The sequence below is a fragment of the Felis catus genome, chromosome A3 (genome assembly GCF_018350175.1).
Source record: "Felis catus isolate Fca126 chromosome A3, F.catus_Fca126_mat1.0, whole genome shotgun sequence".
NCBI classification, from domain to species: domain Eukaryota; kingdom Metazoa; phylum Chordata; class Mammalia; order Carnivora; family Felidae; genus Felis; species Felis catus.
In genome coordinates, this window is record NC_058370.1 from 17,020,810 (window position 1) to 17,034,588 (window position 13,779).

General features: G+C 44.4%; 1 long non-coding RNA gene across 18 annotated transcripts in view; it reads left to right on the forward strand.

The window, feature by feature from the left end:
• Window positions 1-13,779, forward strand: part of LOC102899405 — a 142,533-nt gene that overhangs the window by 83,124 nt on the left and 45,630 nt on the right. For 15 of the 18 annotated variants that reach the window (XR_006595163.1, XR_006595168.1, XR_006595158.1 and 12 more), the window contains 5 exons: window positions 582-638; window positions 8,072-8,239; window positions 10,756-10,937; window positions 11,175-11,217; window positions 13,427-13,634. This is a non-coding gene — a long non-coding RNA (uncharacterized LOC102899405). Of the gene's footprint in view, window positions 1-581; window positions 639-8,071; window positions 8,240-10,646; window positions 10,938-11,174; window positions 11,218-13,426; window positions 13,635-13,779 lie in introns of all 18 variants that reach the window. The other 3 variants (XR_006595154.1, XR_006595164.1, XR_006595153.1) reach the window with 3 other exon arrangements.

A 13,779-nucleotide genomic window follows, 5' to 3' on the forward strand; every position in this document is an offset into this window, starting at 1 on the left:
AAGATAGGGATCCTGACTCCCAGCCTGTGCAGGAGGGTAGGGGCCTGACTTTGGTAGGCACCAGTTAGCAAATCCATGTGGGTTTCATGTGGACCAACATCCCCTTCCCACTTTTTGTAATTTTTCATGAGTATTCCCCCTCCCTCTTTCCCCATTCTCCCTTTATGATGCCCAGTCACCTCTGCACAATCAGAATCAAGCTCAGCACTTCCCCTATGGTCAGTGGGTACTGAATAAAATCTGTTTTCACTGCTATAATGAATTGCTGGCTGTGTTTATCTTTACCAGTTCTCCATGGAAAAATAAAAGCAGAAAGGTGATCTCCAAAATTGTTCAAAAATTACTGGTCAGGAAGAGACCTTCTGGGATTTGATCCATCAGGGGAAATAATGAGAGAAGGAGCAGTAGAAAAGAGGGAGAGCTAGGACATATAGGGCCTTGAAGGGTTCAAGCAAGGAGTTGGGGGCTTTATTCTAAGTCCCATGGGAAGTACAAGCTTTTAGGCTGAAGAGTCATAGATTAGAACAATACCTTGCACAATGTAAGCATTCACTATTAATTGTTAGAATTATTATTTACAGTTCGAAAGAGCAATTCCTCCAGTTGTGGTATGGAGAGAGGAAGTGTGGGGAGCCAAGGTGAGTATGGGACAACAGGTGGGAGTCTACTGCAATATTCCGGGCCAGAGATGGTGGTTATCTTGCTTGGCTCAGTGGTTATGGGGATGGAGAGAAGCGATTGAGTCCAGGGGAGATTTAGGAGGTCACATTGGCAGGAGTTGGTGAATGGCTGGAAGTGGTGGGGGCAGGGGAGGGAAAGAGGAAAAGCAAGGATAATGTCTGTGTTTCTAGCTTGGGAGGATAAGTGGATGATGGGTCTGTTTCCAAGTTCAGGAGCAAGTTTGTGTGTGGGTGGGGGGCAGACGGGGAGGTCACTTTTTCAGATTTAAAAAAAAAATTTAATGTTTATTTTTATTTTTGAGAGAGAGAGAGATAGAGAGAGAGAGAGAGTGAGCGCTTATGAGCGGGGGAGGGGCAGAGAGAGAAGGAGACACAGAATCTGAAGCAGGCTCCAGGCTCCAAGCTGCAGCACAGAGCCTGATGCAGGGCTTGAACTCACAAACTGCGAGATCATGACCTGAGCTGAAGTCGGACGCTCAACTGACCGAGCCACCCAGGTGCCCCAATGTTTATTTATTTTTGAGACAGAGAGAGACAGAGCACGAGCAGGGGAGGGGCAGAGAGAGAGGGAGACCCAGAATCCCAAGCAGGCTCCAGTCTCTGAGCTGTCAGCACAGAGCCCGATGTGGGGCTAGAACTCATGAACTGTGAGATCATGACCTGAGCCTAAATCAAATGCTTAACTGACTGAGCCACCAGGGCGCCCCTAAATATAGCTTATTCCAAGCTATCTAGAAACTGGTCCTCTGCTTAGTTTTATATCATATTGGTGGAGTTAACTGCAATCTTCCAATAGTTGTGATCACTGCAATTATGTTTGCAGCACGGGGGTGGGATACAACTGTAAACAACTTGTGAGCTACCAGTTCCACATGTCACCCACTTGGGGCTTATTAGTTTGTTAGAAATGGGCAATTATTGAACATCAGCTATGTGCCAGGCCTCATGCAGGGTACTTGATGCATGTAATCTCATTTAATCTTTATGATAAAAAACCCTATGAGATAGGGCTGGTTAGACCCATTTCATAGATGAGGAGGTACTTGGTGATTTGCTTTGGTTGAAATAGCTTGCAGTTAGCAGAGCCAAGCTGTAACCCATTTTCTTCCCTCAACCTTAGCTGGTGCCTAGTAGGTAGAAATCACAAGAACAACTTTAGCTCAAGCATTTGGTTCACATTTGCATTCAATATTTATTGAAGTTCCTAGGCCCATCCAGTACTTACTGTCGGGGCTTAATAAGTTCTAAACAATAATGATTTTTCCTTGGATGAGTATAGATGCTTCTGTCAGCTGAGGCTGATTTCCACCTAATTTGCAGGGAATTTGTGCGGCACAATGATGAGCTAAATATTTATGCAGAAAGGATGTATGTACAAATCACATTTCCATAAGAAACACAAGGCAAATGAGAGTTTCCCACAAAAAAGTTTATTGATGGGAAAAGACGCTTTAGAGAATCAAACATTAGCCAGGATTAACCAGCATTATCCAAGAGTTAGCCATATTTAGGCAATTTTAGCATTTATGCTAGAGAAGTGTTTTTATTAAGTGTTGCCAAGGATTACTGGAGGAGAAATTATTTTTGCTCCTCATAGTTGAGGGAAAAAACTTGGGAATATCTCTTAATGACCAAGCCATTTTAGTGTGTGACCACGGGCAAGCTGTCACCTCTCAGTTTCTTCCTTCCCTCCTTCCTCCCCTCCCTCACTCCCTTCTTCCTTCCTTCCTTCCTTCCTTCCTTCCTTCCTTCCTTCCTTCCTTCCTTCCTTCCTTCCTTCCATGTTTATTTACTTAATTTGAGAGAGAGAGAGAGAGGGAAGACACAGGGCTTGAACCCACTAACAAGGAGATCATGACCTGAGCAGAAACCAAGGGTCAGATGTTAACCAGGTGAACCACCCAGGCACCTCTGAGTCTGTTTTTTTTTAAAAAAAAAAATATTTTTAATGTTTATTTATTTTTGAGACAGAGAGAGACAGAGCATGAGCAGAGGAGGGGAGAGAGAGAGAGAGAGAGAGAGAGAGAGCGAGAGAGAGAGAGAGAGAGAGAGAGAATCCGAAGAAGGCTCTAGGCTCTGAGCTGTCAGCACAGAGCCTGATGCAGGGCTCGAACTCATGAGCTATGAGACCTTGACCTGAGCTGAAGTTGGACACCCAACTGACTGAGCCACCCAGGTGCCCCTTTTTTATTTATTTAATTTATTTTTTTAAACCTGAGTCTCAGTTTCTTAAGCCGGATAGGACTGGATGTTCCCCAAGGCCTTGCCCACCCTGTTTTGTAATTTCTGTGTGCTACAACTGTGCCTCTCTGTCTTTTTATTTATACTGAGGGGCAGGCTGTTGACCTCAGACCACCAACCTTCCTGTTGAGGAAAAAGAGTCAGCATTTAGGCTATCTACTATGTGCCAAGCACCTGCTAGGTGCTTTATGTCAGTCAACTCATCACCCCTCATAGCATAGGTTTTATTTCATTTTATAGCTAAGAACAAATAATTTGCAAATTGAGAAGCAGCTGCTACTTTTGGGGCCATGCTCCAGTCCTTTCACCCCTATCTAAGTTCAACAGAATTTTTTAAGTGGTTTCCCAAATAAGTACCAAGGGGCAAAGAGCATAGGGCTTGGAGTCGTATAGGCCTGCGTTTGAATTCTGCCTCCCCAAGGTACTAACTGCATGCTGGGGTGAGTCCTGTCATTCCTCATGTGCACACGCTTACCTTATGATCTCCACAGAATAGGGCTATTGTGTGCCTTCTCTGGGAAGCTGTCTGGCTCTGTGGTCCCAGTCTGGATGGTTGGTCATTCTAGGCTTCCCTCCAATGGTCATCTCAGATGGCCATGCTCATGGCCTCTCTGATGGAGGAAGCAGCTTTGGATGTGGCCCTAACTTTTTCCCCATCCTTGTTTCCTTGAATTCCTTAGCCTGATCCCACCCAAGCCCTGGCCCTGCCTGACTTCTGCCTGTGTATATGGTGTATGGCTGGAGATGTGGGTTTAAGCCCCAGCAATGCCAGTTTCTAGTTGAGTGACCTGGAGTCACTCATTTGATTTCCCTAAGACTCAATTTCTCTTCTTTGAAGTGGGGATGATTTTATAGACTTTAAGACTTTTATAGTTGGTTAAACATCATGATGTTGAAATTGCATGCTCAACTGTATTGTGCCCTCACCCCAGGGAATGACCTCGGTCTTTCTGAATGAATTCTTCTGTGACCTTAAGGCTTCCTGGGTTAAAGAGTCCCTCTGGCTTTATTACAGAGGGACATCTGAGTCAGCCGGTCCCTTGTGGTCAAGATTCAGATGCCTTGAATGAGCAAATGGGTGAACAACCTTTGTCCCACAAATGTTGCTTTAAGAAGATTCATTTCTGCCTGGCTGAGACATATTTCACCTAGATGTAGCTCATTTAATGTTTTTAAAACTCTGTGTCCAGGCACCACCTGCTGAGGTCACAGAAGCAGCAGGTGGCTGCCCCAGGATGCAGAGCCAGACCCCCTTGTGTTCTTTCTCCTGTGCCCGCTGGTGCTCACGGGTCCAGCCTCTGCTTGGAATTTAGCTTTGGCAACATCAAGACTCACGGTCAGACTTTTCATTTCGTTTTCTTCTGAGATTGTGACATGGCTTTGAAAAGATGTTTCAGGAAAATGAGAAAGTTGTAGAAAAAAATTAGAGGTACAGTTCCACAGGGGATCTCAGAAATACACACTCTTCCATCTTAAATAAATAACCACTTTATTAATTATAATTCACATAAAATAAAAATTTGCCTTGTAAAAGAATACAATTCAGTGGGTTTTTTTTAGCATTTTCACAGAATTGTTGTGCAACCATCATCACTGTCTAATTTTAGAACATTTTTATCACCTCCCAAAGAAACCGCACACCTGTTAGCAGTCATTTTTCGTATATCCTTGGTAACCACTCATTTACTTTCTGTCTCTGTGAGTCTGCCTATTCTGGACATTTCATATAAATGGAATCATCTGATATGTGGCCTTTTGTGATTGGCTGCTTTCACTTAGCATCATGTTTTCCAGGTTCATCCATGGTGTAGTGGGTTTTAATATTTCATTCCTTTTTGGCTGAATGACATTCAATTGATGGCACATCACATGCTGTTGATTCATCACCAGAGCTAATGGATGTTTGGGTTGTTTATACTTTTTTTTTTATAATTTAACTTTATTTTTTATTTTTAAAAATTTACATCAAAATTAGTATATAGTGAAGCAATGATTTCAGGAGTAGATTCCTTAATGCCCCTTACCCATGTAGCCCATCCTCCCTCCCACACCCCCTCCGGTAACCCTCTGTTTGTTTTCCATATTTATGAGGCTTTTTTGTTTTGTCCCCCTCCCTGTTTTTATATTATTTTTGTTTCCCTTCCCTTATGTTCATCTGTTTTGTCTCTTAAAGTCCTCATATGAGTGAAGTCATATGATTTTTGTCTTTCTCTGACTAATTTCACTTAGCATAATACCCTCCAGTTCCATCCACATACCACATTTTCTTTATCCATTCATCCATCGATGGACATTTGGGCTCTGTCCATACTTTGGCTATTGTTGATAGTGCTGCTATAAACATGGGGGTGCATATGTCCCTTCGAAACAGCACACCTGTATCCCTTGGATAAATGCCTAGTAGTGCAATTGCTGGGTCGTAGGGTAGTTCTATTTTTAGTTTTTTGAGAAACCTCCATACTGTTTTCCAGAGTAGCTGCACCAGCTTGCATTCCCACCAAGAATTCAAAAGAAATCCTCTTTCTCCGTATCCTCACCATATGTTGTTGCCTGAGTTGTTAATGTTAGCCATTCTGACAGGTGTAAGGTGGTATCTCATTGTGGTTTTGATTTGTATTTCCCTGATGATGAGTGATGTTGAGCATTTTTTCATGTGTCGGTGGGCCATCTGGATGTCTTCTTTGGAGAAGTGTCTATTCATGTCTTTTGCCCATTTCTTCACTGGATTATTTGTTTTTTGGGTGTTGAGTTTGATAAGTTCTTTGTAGATTTTGGATACTCTTTATCTGATATGTCATTTGCAAATATCTTCTCCCATTCTGTCAGTTGCCTTTTAGTTTTGCTGATTGTTTACTTTGCTGTGCAGAAGAAGCTTTTTATTTTGATGAGGTCCCAGTAGTTCATTTTTTAAAAAAAAGATTTAAAGTTTATTTCTTTATTCTGAAAGAGAGAGAGAGACAGAGAGAAAGAGAGTGATAAAGAGGAAGGAGCAGAAAGAGAAAGAGAATCTTAAGCAGGCTGTGCACTCCCAGCATGGAGCCCAGCATGGAGCCTGACACAGGGCTTGAACCCGTGAATCCTGAGATTATGACCCCCATGAACTATGAGATCATGACCTGAGCTGAAATTAAGAGTGGGACAGATGAACAGATGCTTAACCAACTGAGCCACGCAGGTGCCCCTGGGTTATTTCTACACTCTGGCTATTATGAATATCGCTGCGATGACGGTTCCTATACAAGTTTTATAAGGACACATATTTTCAGTTCTCTTGAGTATAGACCTGGGGATGGAACTACTGGATCAGCTGATAACTTTGTTTAACATTTGGGACAATTGCTAGACCACTTTCCAAAGTGGGTGCACCACTTTACAACCCCATCTCCAGAAGCTCTATTTTGTCCTTTTGGTTGAAATGGGTTTGCAGATGCTGACAATTTATTGAGCTTCAAGCCCGATTTGGTCCCAAGTCTCAGAGGAACATTCAGATAGAATTACAGGATTGAATTTAGCATGGCCAGGAAAGACCTGCTGTGATCTATGATGTTGCACCTTAAATGTCCTGTAATCAAATTTAAAATACGGTACAGTCTGGGATTTGAGTTCTTGAGGAAGAGCTGTCATCTAGCACAGGAAGAACAGTTTAGGACAGTGCCTATCTTGCTTTGAGTTCCTTTTGGCTGAGACAAAGATTTGAGTGCAAGTCATTTCCTTGGGAGGTGACCCCAGGAAGCATCTGGTAAAGCATGAAGAAAGTGAGACAGGGAGGGGCAGGAAGTCAGTAAGGGGTGTATCATGGAGCAGGTTGCCACTGTGAGCAACCAGACCTCATTTCAGCCAGGGACCTCTGGGATCCAGTGTAGAACATGGCTTTGAGTTCTCTCCGTGGAGAAACAGAAAAGCTGGAGCATTTATCCACCAATCCCTGGTCTGCCAGTTGGTTGAGGGCTACTTCCAGGGACGTGAACTCCTTAGGACTCTGGTTTGTCTTGCCTGTACCCACAGCCACGGGAGGTGAGTTGCAGGGCTGGCCCTAAGCAGACCATGGTGTGTGGAGGTCCACGGGCAGGGAACTGCCAGCATCAGCCATGGGGCCAATCCAAACTGTCAGCCGAGTAACTCTCCAGTGGCCATCTCTAACTAACCACATTTAAAAGGTTCGATCAATGTTGTGTAAGGGTATCTCTGTTGACTTAAAGGAATCAAAAGTAGGAGAAATAAAATCTTTTCTTAAACCCTCCCCCGAGGTAGAAAGCACAAAGCTTCTAGAATGTGGGAAATGGCTGATATATATTTTTAAAAAAATTGAAGTTAGAGGCTGTTCTTTAAGAAAGAAAAGAATGGGGCAATTGAAAAGCATTTGCTGAAGTAATCAGAGCTGAGAGGCAGGAATAGAAATGGAAAGCAGAATCTGTCTTGAGACAATTTAGTGGGATAATCAAGGGCTAGGAATTGTGCCAGTTCCCCACAGATCAAAACCACTGGGTTCCACAGAGCCCTGAGTACATGTTTATGTTCAGGCCCAGTGGAAGAAAGGGCCTGTGTGCCAGCAGCTTCCAAATCCACTGGAGACCTGAGTCACCTGGGGCATGTAAGAAAATGACACGTCTGGGGTCTTTCCAAAGCAGGGCCTGGGAATCTGTATTTTAACAAGTTCCTTGGGTGACTGTGGTTCAGATTGGGGGACCTCTGACAGGAGACAGTCTTACTGTAGATAAAGTTCCAGACATTTTTGGGAACTGACAGGAAAATGGACAATCTACTGTGCTTCCTTCTCAGCCTTCCCCAACGCCCTGCTTACGTTTCACTGGCTCACGCTTTGTAGCTAGCCCAACCTGTCAGCAGAAAGAGTTAGGGGTCCCAGGAAAAATAAAAGACAAAGCTTTCAAGACATACAAAAAGTCGTTTTAGGTCCTGCCCATCTTGTGATCCATGCCCAAAGCACATTTCTTACAGAAATTCCTGGGATATGTTGAAATTGCATAAAAATAGACCCCAGTAGATAATGATTTTAGGGGAACAAAAGAATATAAGAGCCACTATCAGGCCAGGAGAGAGCCTAATCACATCAGGGGCAATGAATCAGAGGTAAAGCTTCTAGTGCTGGTTCAGAAGTAAAGACTGACCTGAAGCATGTTCTATCTTTGCAGGATCTAAGCCCCTTTGAGTATTCAGACACCGACCAACTAATGCCAGAGAATTGACAATATTGACCGTTGCTGGCCTTCATGACTTTGACCTGAACTCTGTCCCCTTAAAATGACTTTTGCCCCAATTCCATGCTGGATTCCCCATTGGGCAAGCTGATTCATGAACAGGTATGCCTCCTTACCTTAAAACTTCCCCAGTTTTGTTGCTCAAGGAGACACTGCTTTGGGAGATATCTCTGGTGTTCTCCTTTACCTGTTGCTAGTAAAACCCTTGCTTTTCCTATTCTGTGGCTTGGTCGTTTTCTTTTGGCTTGACACCCACTAAAAGGCAAACTTAGTTTTGGGTAACAAACCTTTAGTTCCATCCTTGGCTGAAGTGTCCGGCAGGAATGTCTGTGGGGTAGGATTTTCCCTTAGTTCCTGGGAACTGGGAATCTCAGACGGCATGGTCCTCTCTGTAAAGCATGGCCCCAGATGAACAAACAATCAGACCGTCAAGTTAGTTAAAAAGGGTACATAGGGGTTTTCTTGACCGACTCTCTCTAAAAATATGAAAGGCTGTGAAAACTTCTCACTCCCCACCAAACTTTTCTTAGTCAGTGTTATGGGTTGAATCATTCCCAAAATTCATGTTGAAGTCCTGTCCCCCAGTACCTCAGAATGTGACCTTATTTGGGATAGGGTCTTGAGAAAAGTAATTTGGTTGTCAAAAACAGAAAAACAAGCCCCAAATGGAGTCATTTGCCACCCCACCCCATGACAGCAAACTGAGACTTAAATATTAGTGTGTCAACAGATCCTAGGAATGTGATCTTTTAGGGGTCAATCTGAAACTTCCTGATCAACACCCGTAAGGTCATCTGCAAAACAATAACCCTGGCTCCCTTTTGTGAGAATAGATGGAGTCCTGGTCTGATTCTTTCTTTTATTTTGCTAGTAACCTCCTTGCCCCACCCTCCTTTCCCTTGAAAACCTTCCATTTTGTACAACCCAGACCTTCTCTCTGCTTGCTAGGCGGGATGCTGCCTGCCTCATGAACTGCTTAATAAAGCCAATTAGATCTTCAAAGGGACTTGTTTGAATTAAAAAACATTTTTTTATTATTTATTTTTTAAAGTTTATTGAGAGAGAGAGAGAGAGAGAGAGAGAGAGAGAGAGAGAGAGAGAGGCAGAATGAGAGGGAGACAGAGAATCTGGAGCAGGTTCTGCATTGTCAGCACAGAAACCGACTTAGGACTAGAACTCACGAACTGTGAGATCATGACCTGAGCGGAAATCAAGAGTCAGACACTTAACTGACTGAGCCACCCAGGCCCCCCTGAATTTTGTTTCTTAACCCAGTGAAAATGAAGTCTTTAGGGTGGGTCCTAATCCAGTATGCCCCATGTCCTTATGGAGACAGGTCGTGTGAATTTAGGGCAGCCATGCACAGGCCAAGGAGAGAGGTCTGGAACAGATCTCTTCTTCACAGCCTCAGGAGACCCCAAGCCTGCCATTACCTTATTTCAGGTTCCACCCTCACCCTTCCAGCTGATTCCCCTTCTTCCTTGAAGCTTCTGTTAATGTGGTTCCTAAGGGGTCACCAGGTTAGATTTTTGGCTGTATGCTTTCTTCATGTCCTGAGCTCTGCCCCTGTAGCAGCTACACATTTGTAATCAATAATTTGTGTAATGATTTATGGAGTGTCTTATCTAGAATGTAAACTCCATGGGGGAAGGGATTTTTGTTCTGTTTGTTCACTTCTGTTTCCCCAGCACCTGGAACTGTGTCCAGTACATAGTGGTGGGTTTTCTATGGGTATTTGTTGGCTGAACAAATGAATAGCATGGAATCGCCAGAAGGGCATGGACCAGGTCTGTCTTGTTCACTCCTGTTTCTCCAGCACCCAGAGTAGGTCCTGGCATAGAATAAACCCTGTGACTGTCAGGGGAAGGTGAAGAAGAAGGTGACGGGGAGAGAGGACATCAGGCACAGCTTGCCTGGGTTGGGAGTCTAGAGAGCTCTTGGCTCCATGGGGACACCCTCCTGCTAACAGGCCAGTGTGATGTAAGGGTGATGGGTCCACCCAGGGGGCTGCTTGAGTCCAAGAAAGGAGGATGCCTGGTGGGATGTAAGAGAGGGTGTGGTTGAAATGGATGGTGGGGAGAGCTTAGGAGTCAGTGTTAGAGCTGGAGAAAAGGCCGCTGAAGAGGCATTTTTTTCCAAGTTCCCCAGGTCCTGCTGGCTTGAGGGCCACGTGAGGAATGCCCTCCAAAGCTCACCCCCAGCATGTGAGCTCAGGAACAGCAGAGCCTTTGGCTTGTTGGGCTGCATTGTTCTCCATGGCCTGTATTGTGTTGGGGTTCCCCTGGTGTCCCCAGACTGGGTTTTTCTCCTGGGCTGAAAGATCATGTGTGGATGAGGCTTCCACTTGGGAAAACAAGTTCCTGCTCTTCTAGTTTCCGGAAAGCTAGGATTTATTCTGGAGGTTGTCCAGCAGGCAGACCCTGTTATTTAGAGAGCCCCCCACTGGGCTGGCCCTACCAAAGGAACCGTTCCTCTGACTGTGTTCCACGGGTATCTCTGTGCATTTCAGGGTACTTTGACACCTTGTCAGACTGTTTGCATTTGGAATACAAAACAGTCAGGTATGTTTCCAAGGAAGAGGGTGGGGGACACATCCACAGGCATGGCTGCGTCCCCAGATTGGAGCTGGAGCAGAGAAGGAGCCTGGATGACATGCCTGCGAGAGACCACCCGTCTCAGGGCCCGTGGATGTGGTTCCTCAAGCAAAGATTCCTTGGGCGTCATGGACCATCTGCCTCCTCCTATGGATGTCTTCAGCGTCATCTCTCTCCCTTTCCCGCAGCAAGAGGGCTTGATCAAGGTATCTTTGATTGAATTAGTAGCTCCTGAAGCACAGTGTAGGATAAAATTGGGGACACAGTGTAAATGAGAACACGAAAAGATTTACTATATTAGATGTTCATTGTGGTAACGTGGAAATGTGATGGGATAACTTATGGGGATTGCTCTGGGCTTTGTTGATGCTGCTATAGTGGGGTCAGAAAGTGCAATCTGCTTTGGTTTTCAGTGTTTTCTTCCTGTCCATCCCCCTTTCCAGGTGGGTGTCTTCTTGCCTCCCCGAGTGAACTGGAGCCTCTCAGGTGAGCCTGCAAGGAAGGCACAAATGCTTCCCTCACCTTTGCTCTCACGCTCCATCGCTCCATCAGCCCTTTAGGCTGCCCTGCACAGTGATCCCAACCTCTCTGTGCGTCAGTTTCTTCATCTATAAAATGGGGACAGTTTTACAGATTGTAAAATTGTGAGAAAATGAGTTAACATTTGATCCTTCTCTTCAGTTATATATTTATATACATACATTTATTTCCAGGAATTGGCTCAGGTGATTGCAGAGGCTGGCACATCTGACATTTGGGGGGCAGGGGATCAGGCTGGGGACTCAGGCAGGAGCCCATGCCACAGTCTTGAGGCAGAATGTCTTTATCCCAGAGAAACCTCAGTTTTGCTCTGAAGGCCTTTCAATTGATTAGATGAGGCGGGCCCACTCACATCATGGAGGATGATCTCCTTTACTTAAAGTAAAGGATTCTGCCTGAGTGTAGATGTCAACCACATCTACGAAACACCTCCACAGCAACATCTAGATTAGTGGTTGATTAAATAAACTGGGTGCTGTAGCCAAGCCAAGCTGACATATAAATGCTGTCCCTCCAATTTTATTAGGGCATGACATCCCTAACCCAGCTAACTGGCCCCTTGCATGCAGGCCGCAGTGACCAGCTAGGTCTGACCTCTGGGGAAGCTTCCTGCTCACACCCTCTGCCTCTCCCTCCATTCCTGACCCCCTGCATGGCTCTTGTTTTTCTTATTCCACCCCCTCCCCACCATGGGTAGCGGAATTTGGGGGTGTCTTTTGGGTTCTTGAGGTGGCAGAGGGGAGAAGATGAAAGAAAGAGTCTGGTTGCATAAAGGCAGCTTGCTTCTCCTTCCTTCCTGTTGACCCTGGTTATTAAAAAGAAAAAAAAGCCAGCATCACCCACTGCCAGGGTGCGTCTTATGCCAGTACTCATATGGCTTTCCAAACTCATTAAGCTGAAAGTGTGTCTGTCTCTTTTGGAGTCTTGAATTATATTAATCAGCCCCCTTTTGTTGCCCCTAGCTCTAATTTATTTTCCTTGATCATGATAGATGGGGGAGGGAGAGGCTGCCCTATCCTGATGGCTGGTGACTGTCTCCCAGCCTGGAGTTTGGTTGGAAAATCAGGTAGTGACATGCGTTTCTCACTCAGAAAGTGTGTGTCCTACCTCCCTCCCCACGGGCTTCTGACTCTTTAGCAGAAATCTCCTTATTATATGCAGCTTGTCACAGTCTCCCCAGTTGTAAAAGTTTATTTTAAAACTGCGTATGCCACATAATATTTACAGATGAAATTATATACTGTTTGGGATTCGCTTCAAAATAATGCAGGAGGGGGAGGTGGGTGGGATACAGTTGAAGCCAGATCAGCCATAAATCAATAATTGTTCAAGCTGGGTGGTGGGTATATGGGGGCTCATTATATTTTCTGTATACTGCTGAACATGTTTACAATTTTCCATAGCGAAAAAATTAAAGAGGAAAAGATTTTTCTAAAAAAACCCCACATTACTAAACAAAATCCTTAAGTATGTTTTCAAATAGTGTTCCTCAAGAATATACTCAAGGTTCCACAGATGTTTGATTAAAATTTCATTTTTAAATATATTCTTAACTCTTTAATACTTGAATAACAGGATGTGGAAATACAGAGCTGGGGTTGACAAACGCTGTGAAGTGCCACACAGTAAACGTTTTTGGCTTTAAGGGCTACATAGGCTGCTGTTGGAGTGCAAAAGCAGCCACAGGCACTATGCAAATGAATGTGCACAGATGTGTTCCAATAAAACTTTATTTGTGAACACTGGAATTTGAATTTTCTGTAATTTTCACATTTCACTAGTCTTCTTTGGACTAAAAGAAAAAATCATTAAAAAATAAAAAAAAAACATTCTAAGCTGGTGGGACTTACAAAAACAAATGGCAGGCTGGATTTGGCTTATGTCACATAGTTTGCAGACCATGCTATAGATGATAGTTTGACCAACAGGTAATTTGGCCTTCCAGGATCAGTTTGTTTCCTCGAACAACCCCGGGGAATAAAACTTTTGTCATCTGTGGGCGCATTAAAAAACAAAACAAAACAAAACAAAACAAAACACCCAAGCCAAGTACTGCATATGTTGGTTGAAACAGAACCAAATAATTACCATGTGACAAAAGAATAGGAATAAAAGTCCCTTTCTTTATTGTTCAACTCTGGTGTACTACCCACAGGTAACAGCTGGGGTCCCTGTCCTCTATGATCTGAAGACACACCAGCCCATCCTTCTTCCTCCCCAGATGGCTGGACTACATCTGCTTTGAGGATCAAGCAGGAGACAGAGATAAGCTGCCAGTTCCCCAAATACAGAGTTGTACACTTTACGTCTTGAGAATCAGACCTCCCACTGGCGGGAGCGCTTGCCCTTAACTGATACGTCAAGTAAGAAGGGAATGGTTGTATGTCTGAGCTGAACTGACAGGTGTCAATGTTTCATGAGACCTCTGGGTAGGATCCCATGAGGGAACCGTGGGCAAACCTTTCTTCCTGCCTCAACTTCCCCAGTCCCTCTGGCCTCATTTGGGTC